General features: G+C 35.1%; 1 pseudogene; it reads left to right on the forward strand.

The window, feature by feature from the left end:
- Positions 1–1036: 1036 nt before the first annotated feature.
- Positions 1037–1989, forward strand: LOC143672486 (olfactory receptor 7A10-like; annotated as a pseudogene).
- The last annotated feature ends 12629 nt before the right edge of the window (positions 1990–14618 follow it).

Consider the following 14618-nt stretch of genomic DNA (forward strand, 5'->3'; position numbering starts at 1 on the left):
ATCATGATTTGGGTGTATATATAAAACTGATCACCAAACCATGCGCTAGTAGATTTTCTGGTATATTTTACTCTAAAGTTGTTATACTTGCATTACAATTTTAAGTGCAGGAATCATTTGGTGTTAATATTTCTGAAATGGATAAAATGTTTGGCTAACTTCCTTTTATTTTTGCATGTTGGCATCCCATTGTTACAGCAGCATTTTATGAAAAACCAAACTCTTTCCGTTGTTACTTTTCAAAGACCCATTGACTACCTTGTGTGTGTCTATTTTTGAGTTATTCCACATTTGATCATGTGTTTATTTCACCAATACAAAACAATTTGATCACTGTGTCTTTATATTTGCACATGAAATCAGGAAGTATGGGTTCTACAAGTTTGGCTGTGTTCAGTATTGTTTAGGCAAGCTAGGAGTATTGTTTTCCAAATAAACTTTAGAATTAATTTGTCCATATACACAAAGGAAAGTACTGCCATTTGGAATGGGATTGAGTTGAATGTACAGAACAAGTTAAGATGAAATGACATCTAAACAATTAAACCTTTCTATCAATGAAGACAGAATAACTTTGCTTTTAATTTTTATTATAACAATCTATATACAACTGAAAATTTCTCTTTCTAACCATTTTCAAGGTTACAATTTGGTAATATGATTACATTCAAAGTATTGAGCCGCCATGACAGATATTCATGAGCTCAACTTTTTCATCAAGTAATACAAAAGGAATAGTCAAAGTGATTGAAGAATAAAATAGTGTGTAAAAACATTTCAACAAAAGTATTGCATTTGTAAAATGCTTACAATTATGGACAAGGGTTGTGAGTTGGCAACAGCATTAAGGAGAAGAAGGAGCAAAGACTTCTCTGATATTTTCATGTAAGGGCCTCCAGAACTATACATATTAATTAAGATTAATGAACATAATGCTCTTACCATATAGACATAACCTTTCTGTTACTGTTTTGAACAGTGCTTGTACCTGCACCTGCCTTACTCTGGTCTCTCTTCCAGCAGTTTCATGAGTTACATGGAATTAGAGAATGAAATATGTGTTTCAGAATTTATCCTCCTGGGTTTCTCAGAAGACATAGAAGTGCAAACCCTCCTATTTGCTCTGTTCCTGATGATGTACCTGGTCATTCTCACTGGGAAGCTGTTCATTGTCCTGGCCACCATCTCTGATGCCCACCTGCACATGCCCATGTACTTCTTTCTTGCTAACCTGTCATTTTCAGATGTCTATTTCACCTCCACTACTGTCCCAGTGATACAGGTGAACATCCAGAGACCAAAACTATAAGTTATGGAAACTGCCTCACCCAGATGTATTTTTTCATGGTTTTTGGAAGATAAGACAGCTTCCTCTTAACAGTGATTGTCTATGACTGTTATGTGGTCATCTGTCACCTGCTGCACTACATGGTCATCATGAACCCCAGATTCTGTGGTCTCCTGCTGCTGGCATCATGGATAGTGAGTGTTCTGGACTCTTTTTTACATGGTCTAATGGTTTTGTGATTGAATTTTTGTACAGAGTTGGAAACACCCCACTTTTTCTGTGATCTTGATCATGTGGTCCAACTTCTGTGTTCTGACACTTTCCTCAATGACCTTGTGAGGTATATTCCAACTGGAATTCTGAGTTTTATTTCACTCACTGGGATCCTTTTCTCTTATTCTAAGATTGTATCCTCCATTTTGAGAATTTCATCAATTGGGGGCAGGTACAAAGCCTTTTCTACTTGTAGCTCTCATCTTTTGGTTGTGTCCTTGTTTTATAGTACAGGTCTTGGAGTGTATCTTAGTTCTGCTGATACCCAAAATGCAAGTGCAAGTGCAATAGCTTCAGTGATGTGCACAGTGGTCACTCCCATGCTTAACCCCTTTATCTACAGTGTTAGAAACAAGTACATAAAGAATAATTTGCAGCAGGTAAAGACCCTTGGTCACAAACTTAGAAATTTGCTTGCCATTAACTGAGGTTAATATGAGCCTATCTAAATTAAATAGTCCTATAAGTGTATAAAATAATCTGATGTTTGCTTAATTTCTAGAATTCTGTCTCTACTTTTCACCATCAAAACACTTTATCTTTTGTATTTTCTTCAAATCATTTGACCTGACTGATTGTATTCAGAGAATTCAATATTCAGTTGCACTCCTCTGCCTGAATATTTGGTGGCAATTATTTATCACTGGTAATTTGGTCCATATAAAATTATAGGAATTGCTGGATGAGTGAATGTGTACTGCAGTCCCTGAGAGAAGAAATCAAACGCTTTTGTGTTATATACTTTTGATGAAAATCATTTGTCATTTTAAATGCTGTGTACCTGTTATCAGTGTTTTGGTAGTTGGCTCCAGAAACAGGGCACATCCTGGACTGCTGTCAGTTGCCAAATCATTAAATTTCCATAATCTATATTCTCTCTTTGATAGATGACTTCCTTTGTACAATTTCAACATGAGTTAATTGAGAATATAATTGATATTACAAATCTGATTCTTCAATTGTTTATGGTTTCACTCATCCCTGGGATTCTCCCAGTGATATAATTTAACTCTTTAAGAATTATTTTCATAAGCAAGGTCATTACCAGGAAAATTTCCATGTTACTTCCTACAATAGAGGTCCTCATTTACAGATCCTGAATAGCGCTAAGGGTATTTTGCCTATGGACAGCTATGTCTTCTTCAAATATTAATCCCAGATATTAGGAAATAATATCAAGTTTTTAGTAGATATATTGACTTTTTTTGTAGAATGAGGCTATTTTTTCTCTGTTCCTTATCTGACCACAGAGTCATCTTTTTGACTAGCAAATTAGAGTGGCATTTAAGGTTTAGAGATTGCTCAGAGCTAGTGCTTCATTTTGAAATTTAAAAAAAGGTGTGTTCTTTTATTTATTCAGTTTTCATTCTTTGGCAAATCAGTGAATTCATTTATTTTGCAATGCCTTAAGCCATAGGATCAAACTCTGTTAGTTATACCCACATCAGACCTGTAGTTTACAGAGAAAGGAAACTTGATTTCTGCTGTCCTGAAAGAATTCTCATTTTTTGATTGTGCTTAACCTGAGAATTGAAATCCTCAGCTTGCAATTTTCCTTTTTTGAATATTCTCCAGAACAATTAAATGATCCACCTTACTCCACATTTATTGAATTTTGATTTTCAACAAAATACTTTAATAAATAAAGCTGTTTTCTAAAATCTTCCCTAGACAATCTCTTTAGGGATGACTACAAACAATGTATTGTGATTCAGATTTGACAATATTATTCATGCAGGAGCTGCACACTTTTATCCAAAGTACACAGTGTCCTTAATGTCCTCACTTCCAACTGGTTGATATATCAGTTCCCAGATTCTTAACAGGCAGATAGGGACTTTTGCAATCAATTTCTCTCTCCAATAATTTACCTGTATGTCTTATTTTCTTTAAGCATAAATATCTTTTAAAAAATCTCCAATAATTTTTGAGGTAATTTAGTAAGCATGTTATCTCAACATTGTTGAAGAAGTTAGAGTTAGGTCTTTCAAGTACAAAGCACTAAAAAAACAGCCTAGCCAAGAAAGGTGATATTTATGCTATCATCAGGAACATACTATAAATTAAGAAGCTTCCCCCATATTGTTGGGACACAAACATGCTGCATTATCTGCAATTCAGGCAGTAGGAAGAAATTCCTATACGTATCGGTTATGTATGCAATACTCCTGCTAGTTCACCATCCTCTGGAGAACAAGAACCCAAAACATAAGGAGGGAGAAATTTTGCTATGCACCAGTCCACCCTTCCCACCTGACACCATATCATTTGAACTGCACGGTGGACACCAAATGTCTTTATACTCTGAATGTAATTTAGGGCAGAGGAAGATAAGATGTCTTTCAAAATCCCCTAAGACTTTTCCTGTTTCCCTTTTTAATACATGGTTCATACAAGGTTCTGAAGAAAAGGTGTTTTTGTAGAGCTTGTACTGAGTGAATGATGGAGACCTCTACAACTCTACCACATACACCAATCATTCACTTCAATCTTTACTTTAATTACCGTTCTTGACACTCTTAACTTTTCTCAGATAAATCATCTTCTTAGTTTTTTATAATTTTACTCTTCTCCTGAACCCTTAAAATAGGTGGTAACAAAAAGGATTCACTGTGAAGTGAGGGGACATATCTGCTCTCACAGAAAACTGAGCTTTATTATTAAAGAATTCAAAATTCTTCAAGACTGAAATGAAATTTATTTTTATATAAATAAGAATACATTTTACTCCTGAAGAAAATGCCACCAAATTGTCTCAAGAAAAAAACTTGAAGGGAGTGATTAAAATATAGATTTTAACAAAAGAAACCTTTATGAATTGTGGAGGTGTAAACACAGGTTATAGAGGGAAACATTATTATTTTTTCTGGGAGAAAGGGGGCCTTGGTGGCCACCTTCAAACTATCAAATGTATATTCTATAGAGGAGAAAACTCATTTTGATTGAGCTCTGCTTTGTTCAATTGTATTACATTGGGTAAATTGAGGAAGCATTTACTGGTGCTCATCTATGCAAAATTTTCAAAAGATGTATGTTTTCTATTTGGAAGATTAATATTCAAGAGTAGCAGAAGTCAGAATAACACCATCAGGTCCAGAGAATGTCTTTTAAGTTCAGACACTGCAAGTAACTCAGTTTACTACCAGAAGAGCAGTAACTGAGTTCATAACACTTAGAATGTGCCATAAAAATGTAGACAGTGTCAAAGTGTGTGTCTGTGAAACATAGGAACCATGAATCCTTCCACCAATGCCAAGAGCTGAGATTCCAAGAGAAGCCAATCATGAAGTACCAGCATCTATGAGAAGCTTAAATTTTAATTTGCAGTTTTTTAACTGAGGATGACAGTTGCTTCTCCAGGCCGGGACATATTGACCTGTGGATGTTTCTCATCATGAGTGGTTTTTAAACCTACATCTACCTTCCAGGACATATTGTGGCTACCCTGGAACCTAGAGGAGTAAAGCTGCCCCTCCCCACATTGGACTTTGGAGGGTACTTTGCCAAGATGTTCATAACCCAACTCTGAGTTGCATGACACAATCTTGACACATTTTTCTGCTGCAATAAATGCCAGTTAATTGAAAGGGCTTGACATGCGACCATGGTTAGAACTAAATTTGCCTGGGGAGGAGGTGGCCCCTGGGTCCTGGCTCTCCATGGACTTGGAAGAATTAGCACTTAGGGGTGAGAGGGATGGTCTTCAAACATTTTTCAACTTTTGTTTTTGACCTGGACATAGGACCTCAGATGCATAGCCACAGGGTGGAAAATTTCCCACATGCCTTTATTGTCTGAGAGAACTGGAAAAGTCTTAGCAAAAAAGAGGTCATTATCAACATTACAACTTTCTCTCCAATTAACAATGAAATCATATACATATATATATATATGCATGCATATATCTGCTTGAGCCTGCGGGATCCATTTCAGCTCTCCTGCCCCATACCTTGCACACACTTAAGGTATTACTTTCAATTTGTGGAGGAACATCTGAGATGCTCTCATAGATATTTATTTTCCTGCTCCTGAAACTTCCCTGTTCTGTGTGTAATTTAGATGATTCCAGCTGATTCATGAGAATGAAACCCAGTGTATTTAAAGACAGAGATCTGACTATTGCTGGGTTTTTCCACCTTTGTACATTTGTGCCATACTATGGAAACACTAAGCCCATCAATGATGTCTATTTCAGCCAGTAAGTGCCTATTTAACTTATTTTCTGCTTGATTATTATGATGAATCCTGCCTGGGCAAGTTGTCAATGGTTAGAGCAGCATAATCTATATCACATGCCCTTTCTTTCACATCTGCACCCTGCATCCCCAAATGTCCATAATTTGGGTTGCCTCATCTCTCTGGATTTTTTTTTCCTTTCAAAGGGAAATGTGATTAGTCTATTTTTTTGTTGTTGTTCCTGTGGCTCTCTTTTCCAGTGCTGGAATCTAATGAGGCAGCCTCTCCACCCCGCTCCACCATCCTTGCCATTCCTCCTGCTCTGGATGCCACAAGCGGTGGTTCAAGTGATATCTCTTAGGAACACAATCCACTTACTTTGGGATTGTGATAAGGGGCTACAGAAAAATGTCGCTTCCTCAGAGTCAAGGTTCTGCTGATGCTTCTTTTCTAATGTGTAAAATTAGGAATAATTTTGCAAAGATGCCACTGGCTTTTGAGTCCCATTTGCATGGACAAACTTCTCTCTGTTGGCATCTTGCTACTCTTTGAAGGATCTTTATATAATAGCCTGGCAGGGATTTTCCATGCTTCCACTAGTTGCAAGCCAGAGCAGGAATAAGCAATGCAAGATTTGTGAGATATTTTCTAGTCTAATTTCATTATGATTCATTTGGACATTTCAACCATCTCTGTTTTAAGATTTCTGCTTTTGCCAATTATAGATCTGATAGTTTAATTGATGCATTTATGAAGTAAAATGTCAGGGAATCCCAGCAGATTGTTTATGCTTGTGTGAGAAGAGGGAATTTCCCCCCAAAATATTATGGCTTCTGCTTTTGTGGAAGTGCCAAGAGCACATCTTGCAAGCAACTGCATACATTTGTGACTTAGAACCACAGGTTAGGAATTTGGGACCTCTTCTTGCTAAGAATAAGAGTGTACTTGTTTTAATTACTTTTCATTTCTGGATGTCAGTCTGATGATCTCTTTCATCCCTTGCACTCTTCCAATGTTTCCCTGCTTATATTTTTTCCATAAATTTCTAAAACATCTTTGCCGCATTGCCTTCCATGACTGTGATGCAGACACCTCATGCTCACGGATGCTGCCGAGTGCTGACTCTCAGCCAGCGTCAGGGCAACAGGCATGGAGTATTGTTGATTCAGGGATCCTCTGGCCTGATTCTCTGGGGCATCAGGCAAGTTTGGTGCATACGTCCCAGTCTGCTGGAAGGACCCTGTAGGGTGGAGGGAAAGAGTGTGGTACTGTTATAGGGGGAGACATAAATGATTTTCTTCCTGTCCTCTGCTCTTCACTGAAACCCCCTCATGGAAATATGCACCATGGCATATCAGCTCTTTTGAGACATGTAGATAAAAACCCTGTCTCACACTTAACAGAACACACCTGCAATCCTATAAGGCTTTCTCATCTGGGCTGACTTATCCACTAGGCTCAGAAGGATAGTGCTTAGGGTGCACAGGACTTTATGGAATCAAGAAAATGCTTTCATGTCCTCTAAAATAAGAAGAAAAAATCGAATTTTGGGTCAAGGAATATGTTTTAATTTATAATGGAAATGTATTAGTCTTTAAACCAACTCAGTCATTAAATATAAAGTTTAATGCTCATTTATAGAACTAGAGTCTCACAGAGACAAAAGTGCCTCAGGTCCTGAAAGTCATAATGAAGCCCTCATCATAATGTTTACTCTTCTGTGCATAAATATGTGCATCTTAAAGTGGTGGGATCATTTTTCCCCATTCCTCTTTAACATGGTTTTCTTATAAAATAGGATGGCATAAATGTGTTTTCTATGCACGCATTTCTACAGTGGTCATTCTTATGCCTACATAATATTATAGTCTTAGGACTAATGTAATTTTAACCCAACAAAGTGTTTGCATTTTATTGGCTTCTGATTTTTTGTTACTATAGTTGAGAGCACAATGGGCCTACTAGTAGGTAGGCCTTTACACTCTACCCTTGAAAAAGCAAATGAAATCTTGGGAGTAAAGTGGTTGATTGCAAGGCTATGTGTATTTCTATCAAAGGCATTAGATGCATATTGCTAAAGAACCAAACATGCATGCACTAATTGACAATTTCAATAAGCATAAAAGGGTGTATCTATTTCCTTCACATTTAATACTTGGATGTCCAAATATTTGAGCAGATTAATGTAAGAAAATGGTAGCTCATCAAATATATTTGCAATTATTTTACTAATAGATGGATTAATCATATTTCCTTGTACTAACTGATCTTAAGAATATTTTGTTTGATGATTTACCTTTCATGCCTTTTGCCATTTTTCTGTTCACCAACAGGCATTTTCATTTTTAAAGAATTGTTTACTTGTTGAAAATAGCATGTATGGGCTACATCATTTTCTTCATTTTATCAGATTGTTTCTTGTTGTAAATGTTTTTCATGTGGCATGTTGAAGATTGAAAAAAATATGAAAGTGTAACCTACTTCTCACCTATTCTCTCTGCCTTTTATCCATACCTCCCAATGTATAATTTTATAAATAGACAATGTTAATTCTAGTACTTTGTTTTTATTTATGATAAGTGGAAAGTTTTTGCCTCAAATGTGAAGTACTTTACTTTGGTTTTATATTCAAAATGATTTACCTTCACCACCAACAATACAATCCATTATTCTTCCACCGATTTTCAATACTATCATTATGATGGATGGAACATTTCTGTAAAAGCAAATTGTTCCTCTATTTTCTATTCTACCTAGTGATATATCCATTACTTCCAGTGCCATTTTGAATGGCACTGTTTCAATTATTGTGGCCAATGAATAAAAGCAACTATGTGTTCTGCTAATTCAAATCTCTCCTTATTCTCAATCATGTTCACTAATTTCCTGAACATTTCAGGCTTCTTGAAACCTCTTAAAGTGTTATTACCATTACTTTAAAAATTTCCCTTTAAACTATTTTTAAAACTTTTGGGTAGGCAACAGTGGCTCAGCAGGCAGAGTTCTTTCCTGCCATGCTGGAGACCTGGATTCGATTCCCAGTGCTGCCCAAGCAAGCAAACAAACAAAAACAAAAACAAAACAAAACTTTTTATTATGGTAACATATGTACAACTCAAAACTTTCCATTTTAAGCCCTTTTAAGTGTACAATTCAGTGGTAATAATGACATTCACAATATGGGTGCCACCATCACTGACATCCATTATCCCTAAATTTTATCAACTCAAACAGAAAATCTGGACCAATAAATGATAATTCCCTCTTTCCCTCATTTCCTGGGTCCTGGAAACCTGTAACTTACTCTCTGTGTTTACTTTTATAGAAGGTTTTGCAGACTATTGACATCTTTGCAATATTGTTTATCATGTTTGTACATTCTTCAGTAGAGTTTTATGGTTTTGTCCACAGTAGCCAAAGCAATTTTTGTCTATTGCTGTCAGTACCTATTTTCCCATAACGATTTTATAAGTTATTGATACTGTATTGAAAAGCCAATGGCAGTTGCATGCTTGGCTGACTACCTCCTTACCAATTACATTTCCTTTTCACATTTTCCCTACTTTGATTTCTCACATGAACAATCATATCCCCAGAAAAATACTGCAGCTTTCTCCTTCCTTTCCATTCTCATTTGTCTGTTATTTTTTTGTATTATATGATATACCAGCAATTCTAGTAATGTACTAAATAATTTGGCTAACAGACCAACTCTTAAGGTAGATTTTAAGATTAAGAGTGTGCTTGTTCAGAGATTCTTGAAGCAGTTTTCATCCCTCAATACCTGAGGGAGATGACACATCATCAGTAAACATGGCTGATAGTGTTGGCATATGTAGATCTGGAACTGGGGACATATCTGACTGCTCAGATCACCTCATGGGAGGGAGTGATGCTTCCACATCAGACTCTCACCCACACCTGATTTGAGCAAAGTCTAGGGTCTCACTTTGAGAGGGTTTCTGTTTCTGTTTTTAATTGTATTAAGAAAATTCCTGCTTCTCAACTATGTTAGTTGGAAATAGATATTGAATTTCTTCAAATGCTTTGTGTACATCAATGAGGGTACATAATTTATAGCATTGCAGAAATGTGAGGACTGGTAACAAGCAATGATTTAATTTGTTAATAGTCCATTTAAGATGGTTCTTCTTTCACATTTTCTTTTTATTGTTGGTTAAGTTTTTGGTGTTTCTTCTTTTTCTACATTTTGGAAGAATTTCCCAAAAGACTAGTGATCTGTTCCTTAAGATTTAGAAGCAATGCTTCCATAATTTATTCATGCTGTACATTTGGAATTTTATTTCTTAAAAATGTCATGATAAAATAGAAAAAATTAGTCAATTGTGGTGATAAAAATATTTATTTCTTCTGGTCTTCTATATTCTGGAACAGCTAGAAGGAAAAATCTGAGAGGATGGTACGGTAGCTCGTGACAGACTCTGGGATCTGTCCTGTAACTACTTGCTGAAGAGTGTTTTGAAAACTATTGCTTTTTTTCTTTGCTTTGCAGATATGTTATATTATACAATAAAAGTGTTTTTAAAAATGTCTTGATACCTTCTCTCATCATTGGTATAATTTTCATTCTTTATTTGTTATTTCATTGTTTGTTGATTTATATTTCTTTTGAAAAAAGATGAACAATCCTTTCATTGAGATCTAAAAGGCATTTATGTGTAATTATACACAATGTTCTCCTGATGATTGTAAATTGCTTCTGTTGCTTTACTTGTTTCTTTTCTTACATAATGTTTCTAATGCTTGTTTTCCCTATTTTTTTCTTTATCGAAATCATTTTTATAGTATAGTTATATTGACCTTTCAAAAAGACACATCTCATGATTATTTGCTTTTAGAATTTAATTTATATCTGGTGTGTACTCTTATTTTATTTTGATAATATTTAATTTCTTATTCTTTTTTATTTCTCCTTTTCCCTTTGGTTTTATCTTCTTGAGTTCAGGTTTACTTCACATTATTTGAATCTCCTTTCTATTTGCTATTGAAGAAATGAATTTCTTCTCTCTCTCTCTTTCTGTGTGTATGCACATATATATGCACATATATATTTCACTTATCAATGAATTGCTTCTAATTCTGATCATTAGTGTGGTTGCCTGTTTAACCCAATGATTATTCATGAGCATGATTATTGGTTAATAAGTTGGTTCATTTTTTTACTGCATTTTTGTATTTAACAAGAATTTTTTGTGGCTAAATGAACTGGATTCCATACCTTTCTGCTCATTTAATGAGCTCCTGAATGGGAATTCTGTTGGTTGGTCAAAGAATCTCTCTTTTCTGATGGCTTTAATAATTCAGTTATGGATTCTAGTGTAGAACTTGCTTGGAAGACAAGGATGAGACTTAATGTTACAATAGTCCACTGTCCCAGTTTTTCAAGCAGAAAGTTTGAAATTTATATGTAGAGCATCTATGTCAGTTACACAAATATATGAGAAATCAAATTAACAATAAGGCAATTTATTGATTTTCTTGGTAAAACACTAATAGAGGGTATGTTGAATCCTGTCCCCTTTGCCTAATATTTCTAAAAGCTTTCTTTTATATAACCCACATATTACAGTTCACATGCTTTTTATTTCATTTACTTATTTTAATTATTATTGTGAGGATATTTGTAACATATACAATTTATTATTTTACCATTTATAAGTGTATAATTCAGTGGCATTAATTGCTTTTACAATGTTATGCTAATGCTTTTTAAGCCCTAACTTTTTTTACTTCAACATATATTTTGCCTTGAGATAGGTATGTGTGTGTCAGTGTTAATTGTTTCATATTAAATGCGGCTTTATTTTTGTAAACATTTTTATGGAATATCATGGACAATCCCTGATATTTTGGTACCTATGTTACATGTTATTTCATATGTCTTCTGTGCATAGAGTAGCATGAATATTAAAAAATGATTCAAATAATTAAAATGATGCATGTAGATACACCTCGGTGGTTCTTTTTTAATTGTTATAATTTGCTTCCTTCAAATGTTCCTAAGTTTGCTAATTTTACAACAATTTTACTTGTTAAAATGTTCTCTGCTATGTTGGACATATGCAATTTATTTGCATTCTATTTTAGAGTATTTTACACTAATAAATGGAAAAAAAGAAGAAGAACCCAGAATATGTAGGCTTGCCTCATTGGCTTACATGAAAATTTTAATAAGCTCTTATTTCTCAACCCTCTATTCAAATCCCCACTATCTACACATGATTTGAGTTTTCAGTTCAGATTATTTATATTTTTTATGTCTCCTTTAAAATATCTTCAGTTTTAACTTTTTAAAAGTACTTTTTCTCCATTATGTTTATTTCATGGTATCATGGCTTTTTCCAAAATCAGTGATTTTCAAATTTTATCATGCACTGGAGTCACTTTAAGGACTTGTTAATGTAGAGAGCGATTGGTAAACATCCTGCACCCCTCAAGGCTCTCTGATTTAGTAGGTCTGGAGTGAAGATTTGTATCTCATATTGTGGTCAGAAGCTCTCACTGCCTTCCCCAGTTTCCGCTTCTTTAACTTTTTACATTGTTATGCACCAATAAATTTCTGGTGCCCTTAAGCTCCATCTTAGCATCTACTTGGGAGAAAACCCAAACAACAAACATGTCTTATTCTTTATTACTCAGAAAGGGAGACTTCATTTTCAGGTATAAGACACCATCTGCAATAAGTATAATATGACTGCCTTCTGTGTTTCCTCAGATAATTCAATTTATTTTCATAAAAACTGCACCATGTTTTTTACTTAAAATTGTGTTTATATGACACATTGGAAAAAAGGGAAACTTGAATGCTAGAGTTTGCAATAAAATTCATAAATATCATAGGCAAATAATAACTAAAATAAATCAGGTAAGTACATTTATATTAACATAAAATGGATAAGGACAAAATGCATCATTAGGAATTGAGTGGTCAATTCATATTGATAAAAGGCCCAAATCATCCCATAGATACAGCAATTGTCATACATTATATGAAGATATCATAGATTCAAGTAAATAAAGCAGAAAAGAGAAACAAGAAGATATAAATCAACCATCACAGTGAGAAATTTCAACAATTCTGAAACAAACAACATATATATAGTATCAATTACAAGTGATAAAAAGATTAAGGAGTTGGTTTATGGACACATTTGGAAAACCTTGTCCAACTATAGAAGAGTACCCATTCTCAAGTACACAGAAAACATTAACAAGGAGTTAGAAGAATATTAACCAAGCCTTAATAAAATGACATTAGACACAAATATGTGAGACTGTTTTATTCTTGTTGAGATTTCATGGGATTTCAGATCCCAGGTAATAAAAATGAATGGGATTTTCTTTGGCCTGGGGGGATCTCTCTCCAATGTCTTCTGTTCACTGTGTATAGGATTATAGAGGTGATATACCAGAGAAATATTGGATAAAAGATGGGGGTTCCTGTTGATCTCTTTGATGGCAAAAATCAAGGCCAGAACTTATTGGTAGTCCTTGGAATGCATCCTATAGAGGGCATAGGGATATTTAAGCAAAAGTCTCAAACCATGATTATCTTCATATATAATATGAATGCTAGAGTATGCAATGAAATTCATAAAATTGGATGAAAAAGCTCCATCCAATTTTGCTTATGCTGTGGAACTGAACCATTGAGAAGGTACATTCTTCAGTTAGAATTACTCAATCTCCAATCTCATGTTAATATCACTGCCATACCACAAAGTAGTTAATAACATGTTAACATAAACAAACGTTTTGGCTCCTGAATCAAGAACGAGTTACAAATGCCAACATAAAGGTACTGCACTTTTCCATTCCTTTCACTTTCCTTTACACAGTGCCATCTCCTCCCCACCCCCCATGTATGTAGAATTCAGTCAGGACCTTTCAGAGTCTAAGTTATGTTACTTGCATCGCTAAAATTCTAAGATCTCAGGAGAGGAAACTGTAGCCACAGAGAGAATATGCTACCTGTGCTTTCACCATAATTTGGCCATTGTGTTAGATACGAAAATAATCATGGTTTGAGACTTTTGCCTAAATATCCCTATACCCTCTATAGGATGCAGTCCAAGGACTACCAATACGTTCTGGCCTTGATTTTTGCCATCAAAGAGATAAACAGGAACCCCCATCTTTTATCCAACATTTCTCTGGTATATCACCTCTATAATCCTATACACAGTGACCAGAAGACATTGGAGAGTGCAATCCTTTGGCAATCAGGGCTGGGCAAGGGCATCCCTAATTACACTTGTAGCACAGAGAGAATATCTGTAGCAGCCCTTACAGGAACAACATGGGCAGTGTCTGCTCAGATTGGGACACTCCTCAAACTCTACAAAGTACCACAGGTGAGCCTGGGTGGAGGGGAGGGCAAATGTCTCATTTTGTGCCATTTTAAGTTACTTTTCAAGTTGAAAGAAGGAAAATGTGTACCTGTGCTTATGCATCTTTGGGAGGGTACAACCAAGTATACAGAAACTTGGCAAGATATACTCATGCCCTTTATTTGGAATAGAAAGAAGAGTGAGGGGAAAGGAGAAAAAAGAGTTTCCTGGACTTCTGAGAAACATCAATTATTTTCTAGAAAGCTCAGGAGGGAAACATTTTAATCCCATAAAGGATACTTACTGAAAACTAGAGCAAATATCAAACTTATGGTGCAATATTGAAAGGATTACAAGAGAGAGAGTTTAAGAATGAGATAAAAATATTCAATATTTCCAGTTTTACTGGTCATTATCCTGGAGGCTCTACCCAATGGAACATTGGAGGAAAAAGAAGTGAAAAAAATAATCACAATAAAATTGACTTCACTTGCAGGTGATATTATTGTACAAGATTAGCAAGGGAAAGA

Source organism: Tamandua tetradactyla, chromosome Y, assembly GCF_023851605.1.
Source record: "Tamandua tetradactyla isolate mTamTet1 chromosome Y, mTamTet1.pri, whole genome shotgun sequence".
Lineage (NCBI taxonomy): Eukaryota > Metazoa > Chordata > Mammalia > Pilosa > Myrmecophagidae > Tamandua > Tamandua tetradactyla.